Here is a 16,859-nt window from a genome sequence, read left to right on the forward strand (position 1 = left end):
TGCAGGAGACCCAGGTTTGATCCCTGGGTGGGAAAGATCCCCTGGAGAAGGAAATGAATGGAAACCCACTCCAGTCTTCTTGCCTGGAAAATCCCATGGACAGAAGAGCCTGTCCACCAAATTTGGTAAACCACAAAATGATTACCAAAGCTCTTTTTAAAAGAAATACCAAAACCAGTATCATTTAAAGGTGTTTAATATCAATTTAAGCCTCAACAATTTCTGACCTTATAACTGTTTACCTCCTCCATATTTAACTATGTTACTTATCAATTCCATAAACATTTACTGAGACTGTACTATTTAGCAGGCACCATTCGAGGTGCTAGAGATAGGTCACTAAACCAGATCCCCGCCCTCGTGGAACTGAGTCTGATAAGATACACACATCACTTGCCCTACTGTTCTGCAAACACATTTTCCTTCCCAACTTCCCTGATTAGGACATGGGTATCTGCAGCCTCCTAACTCCCCAAATACAAAACCTTGGAGCTATCTTACATTTCTCATTCTCCATCACATCCCTCCTGGGGTCTCCAGGGGCCACTTCCAGCCTTTCTTAATACAGACAATATTACCACCTACAAGCCCTGGCCATCAGCCCTGTGCTCCTCGTCATTCACCAAATCCTGTTATTCCCACCGCTGGGATCCCTCCCCAGTCACTTCTAACCTCTCCACTCCATCACCACAATCCTGGTCATTCTTCTTCTCAATGTACATCACATCCTCTCTAGAAGATGAAACCTGTAAAGCAGGACAAGTGATCTGCTCCCCTTTTATCTGCACTGTTACTTGTGTTTGCACAGAACTTTGGATACACTGTATTAACTCAATATTTTGTATTCCTGGCCGTCTCCCCACTAGACCATGTGCTCTGAGGGCAGGGCTTCTTATTTTTTTTAATTCTCAGTGACAAACGTGAGAGGCCAGTAGACGTTGTGTGCCTCTTGAAAGCCGCTTATTCATCCATGCAACAAGTGATTATCAAGCACCCACTCCCCTCCAAGCAACTATTCTAGATGATGAGGATATATAAGTGAATACAAACCCTCAAATCCCTGCCTTCTGCAATTTATATTTAAACAAATTTCTACCGTACAAATTTATGTTAGAGTGAGATAGAAAGATAATCATTTAAAATGTAAGTAGCCAATGTGTTATAAAAGAATAAGCTCTATAGCAAAAAAATTAAGAAGGATAAGAGGGATTTGGGGAGGAGGGGCAGGAAAGTTTGCAATATTCAATACCATCAGGGTAGGCAGGTAGGTTTCACTGGACGGTAACATCTGAGCAAAGGTTTACATAATAGAGAAAGTTCACCATGTGGGTGCCTGGGGGAAAGGATACAGGAAGAAGAAACAGCAAACGTGAAAGCCCTGAGGCAGACATGTGCTCAGTGTGTTGAAAGGCCAGTGTGGCTGGAGTGCACTTAGCCCAGGGGAGAACAGGAGGTGATGAGGTTCAAGAGGGAAGGAGGGGGCTTGTTACGGAGTCGGTCAGGTAACTGGAAGGACTTGTATCTTTTACTGTGAGGACAAAGAAATCATTGCAAGTTTTGAGCAGAAGGTGTCCTAGAGTGACGTGAGTCTGAACAGAATCACTCTACCAAGAATGGAGAGAGACAGAAGTGAGGACAGAATCAAGGGAAGAAGTGAGGAGGCCCCTGGAAGAACTCAGGCAAAACACAACAGCGGCTCGGGTCAAGGTAGCAATGCGGCTATGTTCTGATCGCTGAGTCAATAAGGTTTCTGACGGACTGGATGGACCTTGGAAAAGTGTCTCCATTTCTTCCTGAGAATAACAGTCAACTTCACTGAGAGGAACAAAGCCCCAGCCAAGACCCTGCTCCTTACCCCTTGGCGGCTGTGAAAGTCAGGATTCATTCTCCCATGCTCAGGTCCCGCCTCTCCCGTCATCCTTCAAGTGGCAGGGGGGACCGGAGCTCAGGATGCTGCCCCATCACAGCGTCACCTGCTCTCAGTGCATCCCCTTTGGGGCACAGACCTGCTCCAAGGCCCTCCACCGCCTCCTCGCGTGCTCAGCCCCGTCTCAAGGCCTCAAACCTCTTTGTCAACCTGCCTCTGCCCTCCATCGCCCTCGCTGGCCCCCTGCAGTGCCCTGGGCCTCAGGCCCTTGCTGCCCCCTCAGGTTCACTGCAGGTCCCAGCTCCTCTAGGACTTCTCCCCAGGATGCTATGGCTCACGTTGGTTTCTACCTCCTCAGGGTTCCTGCGGTCTTCAGCACTTGTACCAACCATCCACATCACTCTGGCCCATCTACACTGTGTGCTCTGAGAAGGCAAGAGCCACGCCACAAGCTTCTCAGGCCCGCCCCTCCTCCCCCCATCACCTACCCTCCAGGAAGCAATCCTAACACTTGCTGACAAAGATCATCACAGGGGAAAATCCAAGAGGACAATGTTTGAATTATTTTAAGTGTACTGTTAACATCTGAAAAGTGCAAGGAGTCACATAAAAATCCAAATGTACGTCTTCTCTCAAAATATGAGAAGATGACTGGAAGATCAGGCAACATTGGCCCTTGTTCCTGAATAGCTGAGTGGTAACTGTGCCCCCTTTTTCCCCGCTTATGCTCCAGTTCACTTGCTTACTTTTCTGCCAGGTCCTGGTAGGCAGGTGAGTTTCCAATCCCCATACCAGGCACTGGTTACCCTGAATTTTTAAAATATCAAGTTCTTTTGGGAACTGAATATTAACTGAAGGTAGTATCGGTTTTTCTCACTCATACAGTGACAAACTTGTTTAGACTTTTCTATATTTAAAAAAAAATTACATTAATTCTATACATACACCAATACATACACGTATGTACTTTATATTAACCTTCCAACAGATTACAATTTCTACACTCTGGTTCAAATACCTTCCACTATGGGGGGGAGGGTATAATTCTTGTGGTAACTAAGTGTAAGAGGGTCAGATGTCAATACAGAAGCTATATATAAAGAAAGGAAGACAAGGCAAAAATAAGTAATACTGATGAGCTATTTATCAAATCATTTTAGGGGAAAAAAGCTACTAAAATTATTGTGGAAACTAGAAAAATTTCCATGGTTTTATAGATTTTTAAAAATAAAAACGTCAAGGATAAGAGACTGAAATATGTACAGTTAAGGGATGTTACAATGGATTTGTTCTCCACACCACAACTGCCTACATGCTAAAGAAAAATTGTTATCTTTCTATTATTAAATTTCAGTATCTAAACTAAGACCACAGGAGGTAAAGTGAAAGTCACTTAGTCATGTCCAACTCTTTGTGACCCCATGGAATATACAGTCATGGGATTCTCCAGGCCAGAATACTAGAATGGGTAACCTTTCCCTTCTCCAGGGGATCTTCTGAACCCAGGGATCGAAGCCAGCTCTCCCGCATTGCAGGAGGATTCTTTACCAGCTGAGCCACAAGGGAAGCCTAAGAATACTGGAATGGGTAGCCTATCCCTTCTCCGGGGTAAGTCACACCATAAAGAAATGGATACAAAGGTTTCCAGAGCACCTTACCGACAGCAGAAGAGTCAGCAGTTACTGTTACTGGAAGAGTTTAGGGGAGTCACCTCCTTTGACCTATGACTCCTGTCTGGGGGATTTTAATTAAGAGGAAAGCAAGATCTAGACACAGAAGTCAGAAGTTACTTAAAAGGCACCCTGGCTTTATCTGTGCATCAGTCATTACTTCTAGTCCAAACAGGCAGGCCTTTCTTAGCAAACAGCTCTCCTGATTTAGCAATCAGATTTTGGAGACTTCCACGGCCACCTCCAGCCTTGTGGTCTGAAAAGCAAATACAATTCAGTCCAAAGCTCATATTTAAAGCAAACAAACTGAGCATAAGAGTACACTTTCAGACACACTTCAGCTCGATGGGATTCTTTGTCCTTCAAATCACATTTGGTAAATATCTTTCTCTTTTTTCATTCTCAGCTCAATGTTTTAACTAAAAAGCTTTCAAGGGAACATTTGCTGGCTTAGCATATACTTTACCACTCTGCCCATAAAAGTTACCTATCTCCTCTACATGTAAAGAGGCAAGAAAAAGGGGGAAATTTACAGTGTTTTAAAAACATTCAGTAAGGTTTTATAAACTGTATTAAAAAATATAATGAATGGTTATGGTCATGATCATACACTGCCCAGCTAGCTCTTTATTCTTGTTTAAAAGGAAAGAAAATGAATAAGTGAAAATGGCTAGAAAACTCAAATAATACAGAAAAGAAAGAAAAGTTTTTTGGTATAATAACAGTACATATTTTTCCACGGAGAACAAGACATAAGTACCATTAAAACATTTATACAAAAGGAAATGGTATTCACATGATTTGGAAAAGATTTTTTTCATTTTATATAGATAAATGCACATATGTATATATACAAGTGTATGTGTGTGTATATATATAAATGATATAATTCCAAATTGGCACACAATAGAGCTCCTTCATTCTTTACAAATAAGCTATGAGAGCAAAACCTGTACAAATATCTTGGCACAGAGTTAACAAAACCTATTTATGAAATTGCTGGTGATTTTAAATTTTGAAATATGTTACCAAATTGCCCTCCAGTGGCATCTACTTTATAAGATAATCCAAACAGCAGTCCCTTTTCTGCATATAATGTAAGTATTACAACTGACCTGCTTTGCCTCAAACCACATCACGGAACTGCCAATCAACCCATCACAGAACAAGTCACGCTCTTCCAGACAACACAGATTCTACAAACGAAACCAGCAGCATCATGGATCAAAGCTGGAGGCTGGCAATCACAGCTTCGAGAAGAGTGCCATGCAGCTGACCTTTTATTTTTTTCTCTATTCTTTGTCTAAGACACAACCGCAGGAACGGCTGGGTAGGGGCAGAGAGATTACCATCTCCTGGGGGTTTACCTTAGTGTACACGGGATGCTATGGTGAAACACCACAGACCGGGTGGCTTACAGACAACAGGAACGTATTCTTTCTCACAGTTCTGGAGGCTGGATGTCCAGCTCGAGGTGCCAGCACAGCCACCGTCTGGTGAGGGCCCTCTTCCTGATTCACTGCTGGAGTTCCCACGGTATTCTCAAATGGTAGAAGGAGCCAGGACGTCTCTGGAGCCTCTTTTATATGGCAGTAATCAGGGCTCCAGCCTCATGACTTAAGCACCTCCCAAAGCCACCACCTCCTCATACCATCATCTTTGGAGGTTAGGATTTTACCATGTGAATTTGGGGAGGGGACACATTTATCTGGACTTCCCCGGTGACTCAGTAGTAAAAGAATTCGTCTGCAATGCTAGAGACTCAGGTTCAAGTGCTGGGTCTGAAAGATCCCCTGGAGTAGGATATGGCAACCCACTCCAGTATTCTTGCCAGGGTAATTCCATGGACAGAGGCGCCTTGCAGGCTCAAGTCCATGGAGACAGGAGCAGTACTCAACTATGAATACTAGCAGATGGAAACACTAGAAGTCTGAAACCATCATAAAGTTGAACACCTTGATCCCTCCTCATGGTCAAATGCCACAGGGCCTCCATAAGACAGTGCCAAGAAGCTCGAAGCTCCCCAGACAAGAAGTGCAGAGTCAGGGTCAGGGATAGTTGGGGATAGTCAAGGGGTCCAGGATGACATTCTTCCTTCCTTCTAAGTAAGCTGCTTGGGAATGTCTGATTTCCTCAGCAACCAGATACCTCCAGGTAGCTGACAGCAGGTTGACTGAGCATGTGGCTAGGCCACATATCTTAGCTGTAAAATCATGGACAGACCTCCAAAGAGTTGTACATTTTTATTTCTGCCTCTGAGGGTCTGATTAGGTGTTTTCCTCAGGAAAAAAGCCTTGAAAAACCCCCATCCACTGACAACCTCCTACCTATTTATTTATCAAAAATAACAAAATGCCACTTCTCCAGATTAATCTACATCCATGTTAACCACTCTCTACTTGGAAATTCCAAAGCATCCTACTCATATAGTACTTTGGGCCTTTATTACCTCATTAGTTATAATAACGATGGAAGATATACAAAGAGAGACACAGAGTTTTGTACAGACCAACCACTTTGTAAGCTGTGCAAAGCTTTTTATTTATACAGGTATATCATGAAATTTGAGAAACAAGTTTAGATTCAAATTTAAATCAGTAGCTGGGAGACTTGGATAAAACCATTAGATCTCTCAGCTCCAGAGCATCTTCATCTGTAAAACAGGTAATACTGTCTCTCTCGTAGGATGCTTGTGAGGATTCTCCCCACTCCATCCAGTCCCACCAAGAGCCGAGAAAGTGCTTAAGTTCTCAGCACACTAGACAAGCTCAATAAAATGTTAGCTCTCCCACAAGGGCTTCTATTCTGGCTATCTCTCCCCTAGGATACTTCATTTTGTTCCCTCCAGCAACTATCAAAGTTGACTTTGTTAATACTGTTAACAAGTTCATTTGGAATTTAACTGAATTGCACTGAACCAAGTAAAATTAATTCAGCATCTCTTCGCACTCAAAAATGAATGCCTCCCTCAAGATCAGTGGTCATTTTTCATCCAACTTTAGAATCATCGAGGGCCTAAAGGCACGGTTGGCACTCCAGACTTTCTATTTCTGAGATTAGTCTCTGATAAAGCCACTAATTGTCTCTTACCTGCCCAGGCACTGCCACTGTACTTGAACCGGACACCAGAAAAGAGTCACAGCACTCACAAACTATTTACAACCTAAAGTCATCAAGAGAACCACCCTTAAGAAACCAAGCATGGACTAGTTACAAAGACTCTGGATTCTGTCCTCAAAAGGCCTCAGCAGCATGAAGAATGCAAGAAAAACTGTTGCCTTTAATTCTTAAAAAGAACACACTAGCAGACTATATAGAGCATTTCCTAATGAAAGCTAGACTGATGTTGATATTCGTTTTCAAAATAAATTACTGGCTTGGACACTGTCTATGCAAAAACATCCAACAGACTTATTTTTGCTTATAAGTGAAGATCAATTCTTTTTGAACAGTAATAATCAATTCAGAAACTTGAGAATTTCTAAGCAGTTACCATATCATGTATATAGGTCATATTCGGACAGTGTCATCAGATTAAATGTTTCCTTCATTATAGATCATTACGGGACTGAGAAACCACTGCTTGTTCTTACATCAGTAATTATACGAAAATAAACGACCACTGACTACATGTCACCGGAGTATGGTACCTTTAAAGGAAACCTAGTACCTTATTATAAAGACATGCAAAAAATAAAAAAATGCAACATTCCAAACTCTATTAACATGTACATTTACCATAAACATCCTCATTAAAGGTTTCACAGGAACGTGGTTTCTCCTAATGAAAGCCAGTTCCAGACATGCTCTTCATTCTTGCACCAGCCTCACCAAATGTGACCACACTGACCTGATTTTGGCTTTATCTGCAACCATATTATTATAAATAAGCAGGAACCTTCACAGATGTAATTGCACCACAACTCCAACTGCAGCAGCTCAGTCACTTCAACCCTCTAACTTCAGACTGCAGAAGGCTCCATTCAAACTAAAGCGCAGTTCAGAAGTTACCCTCACTCAGCCCTACTGTGTTTCAGTTCCCCAAGAAAAGCAAGACCAACAAGGCCACAGCCTCTTAGAATATTATACTACACTCCTCAGAGGGTCATTCATCATTCTGTGCATAGGTCACAAGGATTTTTTAAAAGGACACCAAAGAGAAAACACTGAAAGGAGTGACTCGGTTAAAAAATTCGTGATACCCATTTCCAGGTCCTAGAGAAATAAACAAAAGCTTACCTATTGTTTTTTCTCTTAAATGAAAATAAAAAGAGGAATTCCATGTTGCTCCGTGGATGTCCTCTTATGAAGTGAGCTTATCTACCAAAGGACTGCAAGGAAAGCAAAGGGGCCAGGTAACAAACACGTCAGCTCCACACAGGTGGAAACGAGAAGATTACAAAGAAAGAGCAGGAGGCAGATAAGCCATCCTGGAGAACTGAGCCCTCCGGAAAACGGGAGGCAGGGCTTGACCTACTAATGGAATTGCAGAAAACATGTTCTAAATCTAATCGTGATTTTAAAATCTGATTAAAGTCCAATAACAGATGTCTGCTTTTAGCTATATGACAGGGAGGAGAAATGTCTCTGAATCTCACCAACACAAAATTAATATTTTTTCACATTAAAAATAAAAGTCAAAATTGTAACTTTACTAGAAAACAAAATAAAATGGCCAACTAGAATCCAAACATCACAATAAAGCACTTTTTTCCTTTTCTGATCTTTATGCATTCCCAATTTTTACAAAGTCATAACTAAAGAAGAGATAAAAATTTGCAGCCCTTATGTTTCTAATATAATTAACGTCTTCACAGCAAGCAGTCCATTGAGAACCATACCAACAAAAGGCAAAAACAGCACACTTAAGGACAAAAGTGTACCTAGCACTTTATATTACAAAAAAGGTCCAATTTGCATAAAACGTAAAACCATACTATAATCCCCAAACCCAAGACATTTTAATTGACAGTTTTCATTTAGTAAAATACTCGTTTTATAAAATTTATCTTTCTTTGTGTAAAGACTCAATTTGTATAATCATTAATGAAAACACTTTAAATTCTTGAAATAATATACCAAAAATATAAATCCTTCAATCAGTAATCATTGGTAATGATTAAGACAGATGTAATCTTACCTGGTTCCTGAGAAACCTGTATGCAGGCCATTAAGCAACAGTTAGAACCAGACATAGAACAATGGACTGGTTCAAAATTGGGAAAGGAGTACATCAAGGCTGTATATTGTCACCCTGCTTATTTAACTTATATGCAGGGTACATGTTGCCAAATGCCCGGCTGGATGATTCATAAGCTGAAATCAAGAATGCCAGGAGAAATATCAACAACCTTGGATATACAGATGATACCACTCTAAAGGCAGAAAATGAAGAGGAACTAAAGAGCCTCTTGAAGGTGAAAGAAGAGAGTGAAAAAACTGAGTAAAAACTCAGCATTCAAAAAACTAAGATCATGGCATCCGGTCCCATCACTTCATGGTAAATAGATGGGGAAACAATGGAAATAGTGACCGGTTTTATATTCTTCAGTTCCAAAATCATTGTGGATGGTGTTGACTGCAGCCACGAAGTTAAAAGACACTTGCTTAAAAGCTATGACAGACCTAAACAGCGTATTTAAAAGCAGAGACATTACTTTGCCGACAGAGGTTCGTAGAGTCAAAGCTATGATTTTTCCAGTAGTCATGCACGGATGTGAGAGTCGGACCAAAAAAGAAGGCTGAGTGCCAAAGAATTGACGCTTTTGAATTGTGGTGTTGGAGAAGACTCTTCCGAGTCCCCTGGACAGCAAGGAGATCAAAACAGTCAGTCCTAAAAGAAAGCAACCCTGAATATTCATTAGAAGGACTGATGCAGAAGCTTCAATACTCTGGCTACCTGATGTGAAGAGCTGACTCATTGGAAAAGACCCTGATGCTAGGAAAGATTGAGGGCAAGAGGAGAAAGAAGTGGCAGAAGATGAGATGCCTGGATGGCATCACTGACTCAACGGACATGAGTTTGAGCAAACTCTGGGAGATAGTGAAGGACAAGGAAGCCTGGCGTGCTGCAGCCCATGGGGTCCTAAAGAGCTGGACGTGACCTAGAGACTGAATAACAACAGGGCAAAGAGTAGGGAAACTCCACTTTCTGCTCAGCTTTTCTGAAACCTATAACGGCTTCCTCCAAACAAAGACTATTAATTTTTTTAAAGTCAAATAAGGTCAATTATAAAAAACACAAAGTAATAATCATAAAGCCCAACCTTGAGAAGAGGAAACAAATCAGTAAAGTTCATGATGCATTTAGAATTCTGCTTACACCAGAAAGCCAACTCATGCTTTTGGTGAGAAAAGCAGCTGTTCCCCTCTGGTGTTCAACTCTGGACAACTTCTTGAAAACCTCTCATTTGGCTGCTCCCGAAACAATTGTGTTTACAGTAAATACCAAGATTCTACTACTGGTGAAACTCTGAAATTATCTTCCTTATCGGCAATTAACTATAGGCTCTGGAAAGCCTCCCTTTCTTTCAGACTCAAAAAAGCAAGTAATTGAATTAAATATAGTTCTAAATATGTGCCTGTTCCTCCTCTGTGAAATAACAGCTCTCTCTGCTAGTCTCTTCCCAAGCCAGCAGAATAATAATTCCGCATCTCTTTGACTCCCACAGAATTTTGCTGCCTCTGGTGACACACTTTCACTCTGTGGGTCAGCTAGCCTAACGCTGATCTGATCTGGCCTATCACTGCAAGCCCCTGAGGACAGGGGCTGAGCCACGGTCACTTCATGCGAAGACTTCACACTGAAAGGTATGGCCAATCAGGATGTTTTGGGATATAAGTGATCAACCCCTAATTCAAACTACCTAGCTAACCTTCTGGCAGAGGGAAACTGGAGTTGCTGGCTTTGGGGCCTGCTGGGTCTGGGGCCACCCATGGTGGGTGTAAGGTGGGTATCTGTGTGCGTGTGTCTCCCTAGCGCCATTCCCCTTCTGCCATCAGCCTACTCGGATCTCCTGTACGTTGACTTCATCCTCAGAAAGCGTCTTCCTACATGGTATCAAAGAGGGTCACTAGCAGCTCCAGCTTAACAAACCCACAGACAGGAAAAAGCTCTCTGCAACAGTTCCATAATTCCATACCTCCACAACGGATCCTTGTGACCCTGACTAGCCAAGCTGATGTCACATGCCCAAGACAGAGGCAATGGAGTCATCGCCTCCTCTGACTACATGGGCTGAGAACAAAGCAAGGGTGACTGATGGCTCAGGGGAAATCCGGATGATTTATTGAAAGGAGGAAAGAGATGCTGGGTGGGCAAAGCCAACAGACACTCCCTGCTTCACAGACTCTGAAGACCGCTGACTCAGACCCTTCTGCTTATTACTTGTAATTCCCTTCTACTTATTAGGTGTAACCACTGAACACTGAATACAAAGTGTTTTCAGTGTCTGTCCCTGTATGACATTCTTTCTCAGAATGAATTCTTTCCCACCTTACTGCCACCTGTGAGGCGGGCTATGCAGTTTCCTTCCCCTGCTTCTCAGTGAGGCTATCTTGCATTTAGTTACATTCCTATTGTTTTCAGGACATTTCTTCTCCTTTGTCCTGGGTATCTCAACACCAAGTGCACACACTGTTGAAAACGAGTGTGTTGCTAGCTTTTGTTTGGAGAGAGATTTAAGAGTAGGCAAAAATTTGCCAAGCAAACCAAAGGAACACACACAGAAGTACCCCGCCTCCCTCAAAATGGGGCAGGTCTCCACAATCCACCCTTTCTGGTGTGGAAACACACATGAGGGAAAGTCTCTGAGAGTCTCAGGACAAGTCCAGGCTTTCTCCCCAAAATAAAGCCAAGATCAAGGAGTGATTACAGGTGACCTCTGGTCATGGTTTGTTGTACATTTGCTAACCTTAAGACCTTCCTCTCTTCTCTGAGAGAGAGAAGATGGGACAGAGGAGAGGGGAAAGGAAAACAAAGAAAGGAGGATAACTATACACCATATACAGAAGTTTGCCAGGCTATCTGCCATTTGTACAACAGCCAGGAATCCCTCAAATAACTGGGAATGATTATTTAGGGTTGTCTCAAAAACACTGCATGAAATAACAAAACCGCCTTCCCCATGTGATCCAATCCACTTTACCCAGCCTCTCTGATCTTATACCAACCTGATCTTGCTTAAGTTATCGTCTGTCTCAGGCTTTCACAGGAGCTTTCTTTTATGGATTTTCCATCCAGCAAACATTTCTGTTCCCCGGCTGGGCAGATCCAACCACAGCATGCTTGGCTACAGACGGCAGCAGCTCACCCACAGCAGCTCCAACCTGGAGGGGGGCGAAGGCCGGAATCCATTAGAGGAATTCACAGTCACAAACACGCTCTCTCTCAGAACTGTATGTCTGGCAGGAGAACTCCCAGCATCGTCCAAACGTTTAAAATCATTAATGAACAGAGACAACAGTTTATAAGGTCTCCTAAAGATACCTTACAAGTTTGGGCTATTCTGAGGGGGAGGATTGAAGTGTTTAATTATTACTAAAAAGGTTTGGCCAAATGCTTATGCTCTGTTTGTGGAAAATTTAAAAGCCAGATGTTTTAATTAACCACAGAAAACACAAGCTACAACTAAAATTTCATGAACACACTGATCTGCCCTGTGGAAAACCACAGGAATGTTCTGGCAAGGCTCGGACTGAATTCTTGGGACACAGAGGGCTGGGATCATTCCCCTTAGGAACCCGAACAGAAAATTAACTTGCTCAATATGTTTTAAAAAAGAAAAATGAAACCCAGATTTAATCTCAGTCAAATACAAAAGCATTTCAGGACTTCAAAGGGCACCACCGAAAGACACACAAGGGAAAGGTCACAAAAAATTCCAGTGTGGTATAGGATTTAGAATGTATTTTCAATGCAAAGTGAATAGTGTAGCAGAAAAGTTCACAGGCTAAATAACCCAAAGGAGAAACTAATCATCTTTCATTTCCTAATAGAGGAAAATGATGTATGAAAACCAATATTCAAGTGAATCATAAATATTATCAAATGTATAATATGTTCAGGCAAAAGGAATCACTTAACTATCCTGCTTCAGGCCAAACCTGCACCCTGGCCCACACTACCTACTATGCTCCAGCTTGAAGAATCAAGGCATCCAGAAAAACTGCTAAAATAACTTAGGCTCACTGAATTCAGAAACAGAAAAATGAGGGAATCTTATAAAAGCAATTAGTGAACAATTAAGAACAGATTAAAAAGTCTTTCTTAGTGATAGTACTAGTTATGACAGCATCAATACACATCAAATATTGATTCAAGAGAGAACGAAACACATGTTATTTTCAGATACTAGGTCCACAATTCTATTTCTGTAAGTCACAGACCCTGACACAAGTGTGCCAAGCATAATATTACATTAATCTCCATCTTCGTTTGAAACCTCTGTGGCAAAAATAATTTCAAAAGGAACACAGCAGGAAAAAAGCAAGATATCAAGGTATCTATCTGTGGTGTAATCCCAGTTTTGTTCTACAAATTGAGTGTATATAATCTAAAGATTTCAAAGCATGAACAATAATGGCTATTTCTGGATCATGGAATTAGACATATTTGTGTTTACATCTTAGTGTTTTTCCAAGTTTTATACAATTAATATGTATCATTTTTAGAATCAGAATATTTTTAAATAAGGTTTTTCTTACTAAACAGTATGGGAACACGAATCAGAAATGGAATACCAATATAATATATTAGCCTCATTTGTGGGCTTCCTTTTATCTGAAGACTAAGAGCTAAAATTAAAAAGACTTCATTTATCTGAACTCTGTAATTCTTCATTTAGAAGTTCAAAACCCAAGTGTCCAATAACACCCCCAGGGTTGAACAACTACTTTTCTAGGAACAAGAAATTTTTACTGATTTTGCAAACCTGTCACAAAGAAACAATAACATAGTTATTCCTCTCCCTTAACTAATGCATCTAAATTTCTCTATCACTAGCCACGCTATACAACTGTCACTTATTAAAAATGTCCTGATGTCACTTAAGATTTCACAGGAGCAGAGCCCTTGGTAAACACTGCCACACGCCATTTCTGATATTTCCAGCATCTCAGAAAACACAAAACACAATGGTGGAATCTCAAGGGAATGGCAACCCACTCCAGTATTCTTGCCTGGGGAATTCCACGGTCAAAGGAGCCCGGTGGGCTATAGTCCGTAGGGTCACGAAGAGTCGGACACAACTGAGCAACTAGCGCTTTCACTAACACTGGGGTACCTGGCGGTCCACCACTCTAAGAAGACAACGTCCTCAGTTTACAAATGAGGACACTGCGGCCCAGAGAGATCAAATGTCTCTTCCAAGGCCACACAGCTGGTGGGGCAGGGATAAGTCCAGATCACCAGCTCCACTGTGACCACCTGCTCTATCCACCACTACATCTCGGCACGTACTCCACCACAGGTTAAATTCATATTAGCAAAACGAGTAGAACAAGACAAGAAATGTATTCTGTCAAAAATGAAATGCATGCAGGGAAAGAAAAGCAGAGACTCAAAGCTGGGCTAAACTAGATGAGGCTCTGCCCATAACCCGCTCTGCCGGAGAAACAATGGCTACAGTGTGAGCAGGCAGCAGGTGCCTTGAACAGAAACCGCCTGTCATGCCAAAAGCTTTCTGGTCCTAGTACTTGTCCTGCTGATGACAGCACGGCTCCAGTGCTCGAAGCAGGACAAGAGGTTTTCAACAAGAGAAAACAACACTGGCACCTGTGAGCCACCTGTGGGTGAGACGAGGGACATATGCTCACCCCACTGTTGGCGGTAAATAATCTACTAAATGATCAGACATCAAGTCTGAGCCTCCTCCTTCCAAAAGTTTCAGGGAAGAGATACGATTGATTTCAAAAATTAAGAAACAGAGTGGGATCATTTTGTGAAGTACAGAAACAGCAAATCCTTATGTTGTGTACCTGGAACTAACAGTGTTGTGGGTCCATTATGCTTTAATAAAACATTGCTTGAAAAGAAAGGAAGGAAGGAAAGGAAAGAAGAGAGTCACCAATAACTAAAATAAAATAATCCTAACGCTTCATCTCTTATGCCAGATACAAGCGTGGGGGTAAGCAGGACTTTTCCTCACTTCCTCTAAGTGAAGTATACGAACAATGCTCCTCTTCACTTCTTTCTCAGCATTCACCTATAGCGTCCACACCACGCCAGTCAGAAACCTAGGAGTCCCACAGATGTGAAAGCCCGATGAGTAAGGGAGAGGAGAAGACAATGGCAGTGAGGAACTCAGAATCGCTCCCTGAAAAGCCTTCACTGAGCTCCCTCCCGTCACCCCGTGCCTACTCTGCAGCGGGACCACAAAGGCAGGAACTGTGAAGCCGCTAAAAAAGTGCTGCATCCAAGGACGATGTGAGCCTGCTTTGTAAGCGGCCGGGGCCAACACAATGGCCCCGTCCCGCCTCATCTCAGGAGTCAGGCGCCCGAAAAAACGCATATTTTTTCCACCCCAAACTGCTCCTTCCCCACTATCTATTTCCATGGCTGGACCCTGGAGGAAAGACAATATTGACAGTTTATTCATCCCCTTCCGTGCCTCTGCTCTGATGCTAAAGGTTAATGTCCACAGAGGGCAAAAGGAATCAGATTCTTGTTGCTATTTCACAATGAAATCAAAGCTTGGTAGTGAGTGTTGTTCTAGGAACTCTTGGAAAGTCATTTGTAAGGTAATGACAGTAAGTTTAAATTTAGCAGTCTGGTAGAATGAACTCTGGCCTGCTAATCAAATTTGGCACAGTCTTGCTGAAATCACAAAATTATCTTTCTCAATGACAAACTAAACATAAATTAGATCAGATTCATTGATTTTGAAATCCTTTCTTACTGGGAACCCTGACTGTGTGCTACCTGGTTCTTTATCTTCACCCAGTGTCTTTGGCAAAATGTGCCCCTAGATACTGCCACTATCTGAGAATCTTAAATGTATGGTCAGCACTTTTCCCCCGTTTTAATATCACAGGGAAAGTTTGTCCTTCCTGAGCCTGATTCCAGAAGTATTAGCCAAGCCAATTCAATACTTCTGAAATTTCTCTCTCAAAATGATCAGGAGTACCAGGCAAGAATATGTCAGAGAACATTACTTTCGTGGTGTGGGAAATTTTATTTTAAAAACTTAGATTGAGAGTATTGATAACTTCACATCTTAAAATATTTGGGAGAGGAGAGTATAAGTCATTTGAAATAATGAGGGCTGTGTTTTAAGTTACACATCACCAGCAACTGAAATCTATAAGCGAAACTGGCACCCAATGAAGTCTGTGGAGACATGACAATTTTAAAAAGGTTTCATACAGTAACGTCCCCTGTCATGCTCTCAAGTAAAGAGGGTTGCAACATTTTGGAAGGGGAGGAATTGACGCTTTCTAATGTTCTAAAAACTGTTCTTCGGAAGTAAACTTGGTTCAAAATTGGAAAAAAAGTACAAACGATAAGGCTGTATATCATCACCCTACTTATTTAACTTATATGAAGAGTACATCATGCAAAATGCCGGGCTGGATGAATCACAAGTTGGAATCAAGACTGCCAGGAGAAATATCAACAGCATCAAATATGCAGATGAAACGACTCTAATGGCAGAAAGTGAAGAGGAACTAAAGAGCCTGTTGATGAGGGTGAAAGAGAAGAGTGAAGGAGACGGCTTGAAACTCAGTATTCAAAAAACTAAGATCACAGCATCCAGTCGCATCACCAGATGGCAAATAGATGGGGAAAAAATGGAAGCAATGGCAGATTTTATTTTCTTGGGTTCCAAAGTCACTGAGGACAATGACTGCAGCCGTGAAATTAAAAGACGCTTGCTCCTTGGAAGAAAAGCTATGACCAACCTAGACAATGTATTAAAAGGCAGGAACATCGCTTTAATGACAAAGGTCCGTCTAGTGAAAGCTTTGATGTTTCCAGTGGTCATCTATGGATGTGACAGTTGGACTATAAAGAAAGCTGAGCACTGAAGAATTGATGCTTTTGAACTGTGGTGTTGGAGAAGACTCTTGAGAGCCTCCTGGACTGCAAGGAGATCCAACCAGTCCATCCTAAAGGAAATCAGTCCTGAATATTCATTGGAAGGACTGATGCTGAAGCTCCAATACTTTGGCCACCTGATGCAAAGAGTTGACTCACTGGAAAAGATTCTGATGCTGTGAAAGACTGAGGGCAGGAGGAGAAGGGGATGACAGAGGATGAGATGGTTGTATGGCATCATCAATTAATGGACATGAGTTTGAGGAAACTCTGGGAGATACTGAAG

General features: G+C 41.9%; 1 protein-coding gene across 11 annotated transcripts in view; it reads right to left on the reverse strand.

Moving 5' to 3' along the window:
• The window catches only part of APBB2 (amyloid beta precursor protein binding family B member 2), a 385,290-nt gene that overhangs the window by 294,035 nt on the left and 74,396 nt on the right, over nt 1–16,859 (reverse strand). For all 11 annotated transcript variants that reach the window (XM_070791347.1, XM_070791344.1, XM_019962637.2 and 8 more), the window contains one exon: nt 11,710–11,865. The gene's annotated coding sequence lies outside the window, so the exon portion shown is untranslated. The remainder of the gene's footprint in view (nt 1–11,709; nt 11,866–16,859) is intronic.

Source organism: Bos indicus, chromosome 6, assembly GCF_029378745.1.
Source record: "Bos indicus isolate NIAB-ARS_2022 breed Sahiwal x Tharparkar chromosome 6, NIAB-ARS_B.indTharparkar_mat_pri_1.0, whole genome shotgun sequence".
In the NCBI taxonomy this organism is placed as follows: domain Eukaryota; kingdom Metazoa; phylum Chordata; class Mammalia; order Artiodactyla; family Bovidae; genus Bos; species Bos indicus.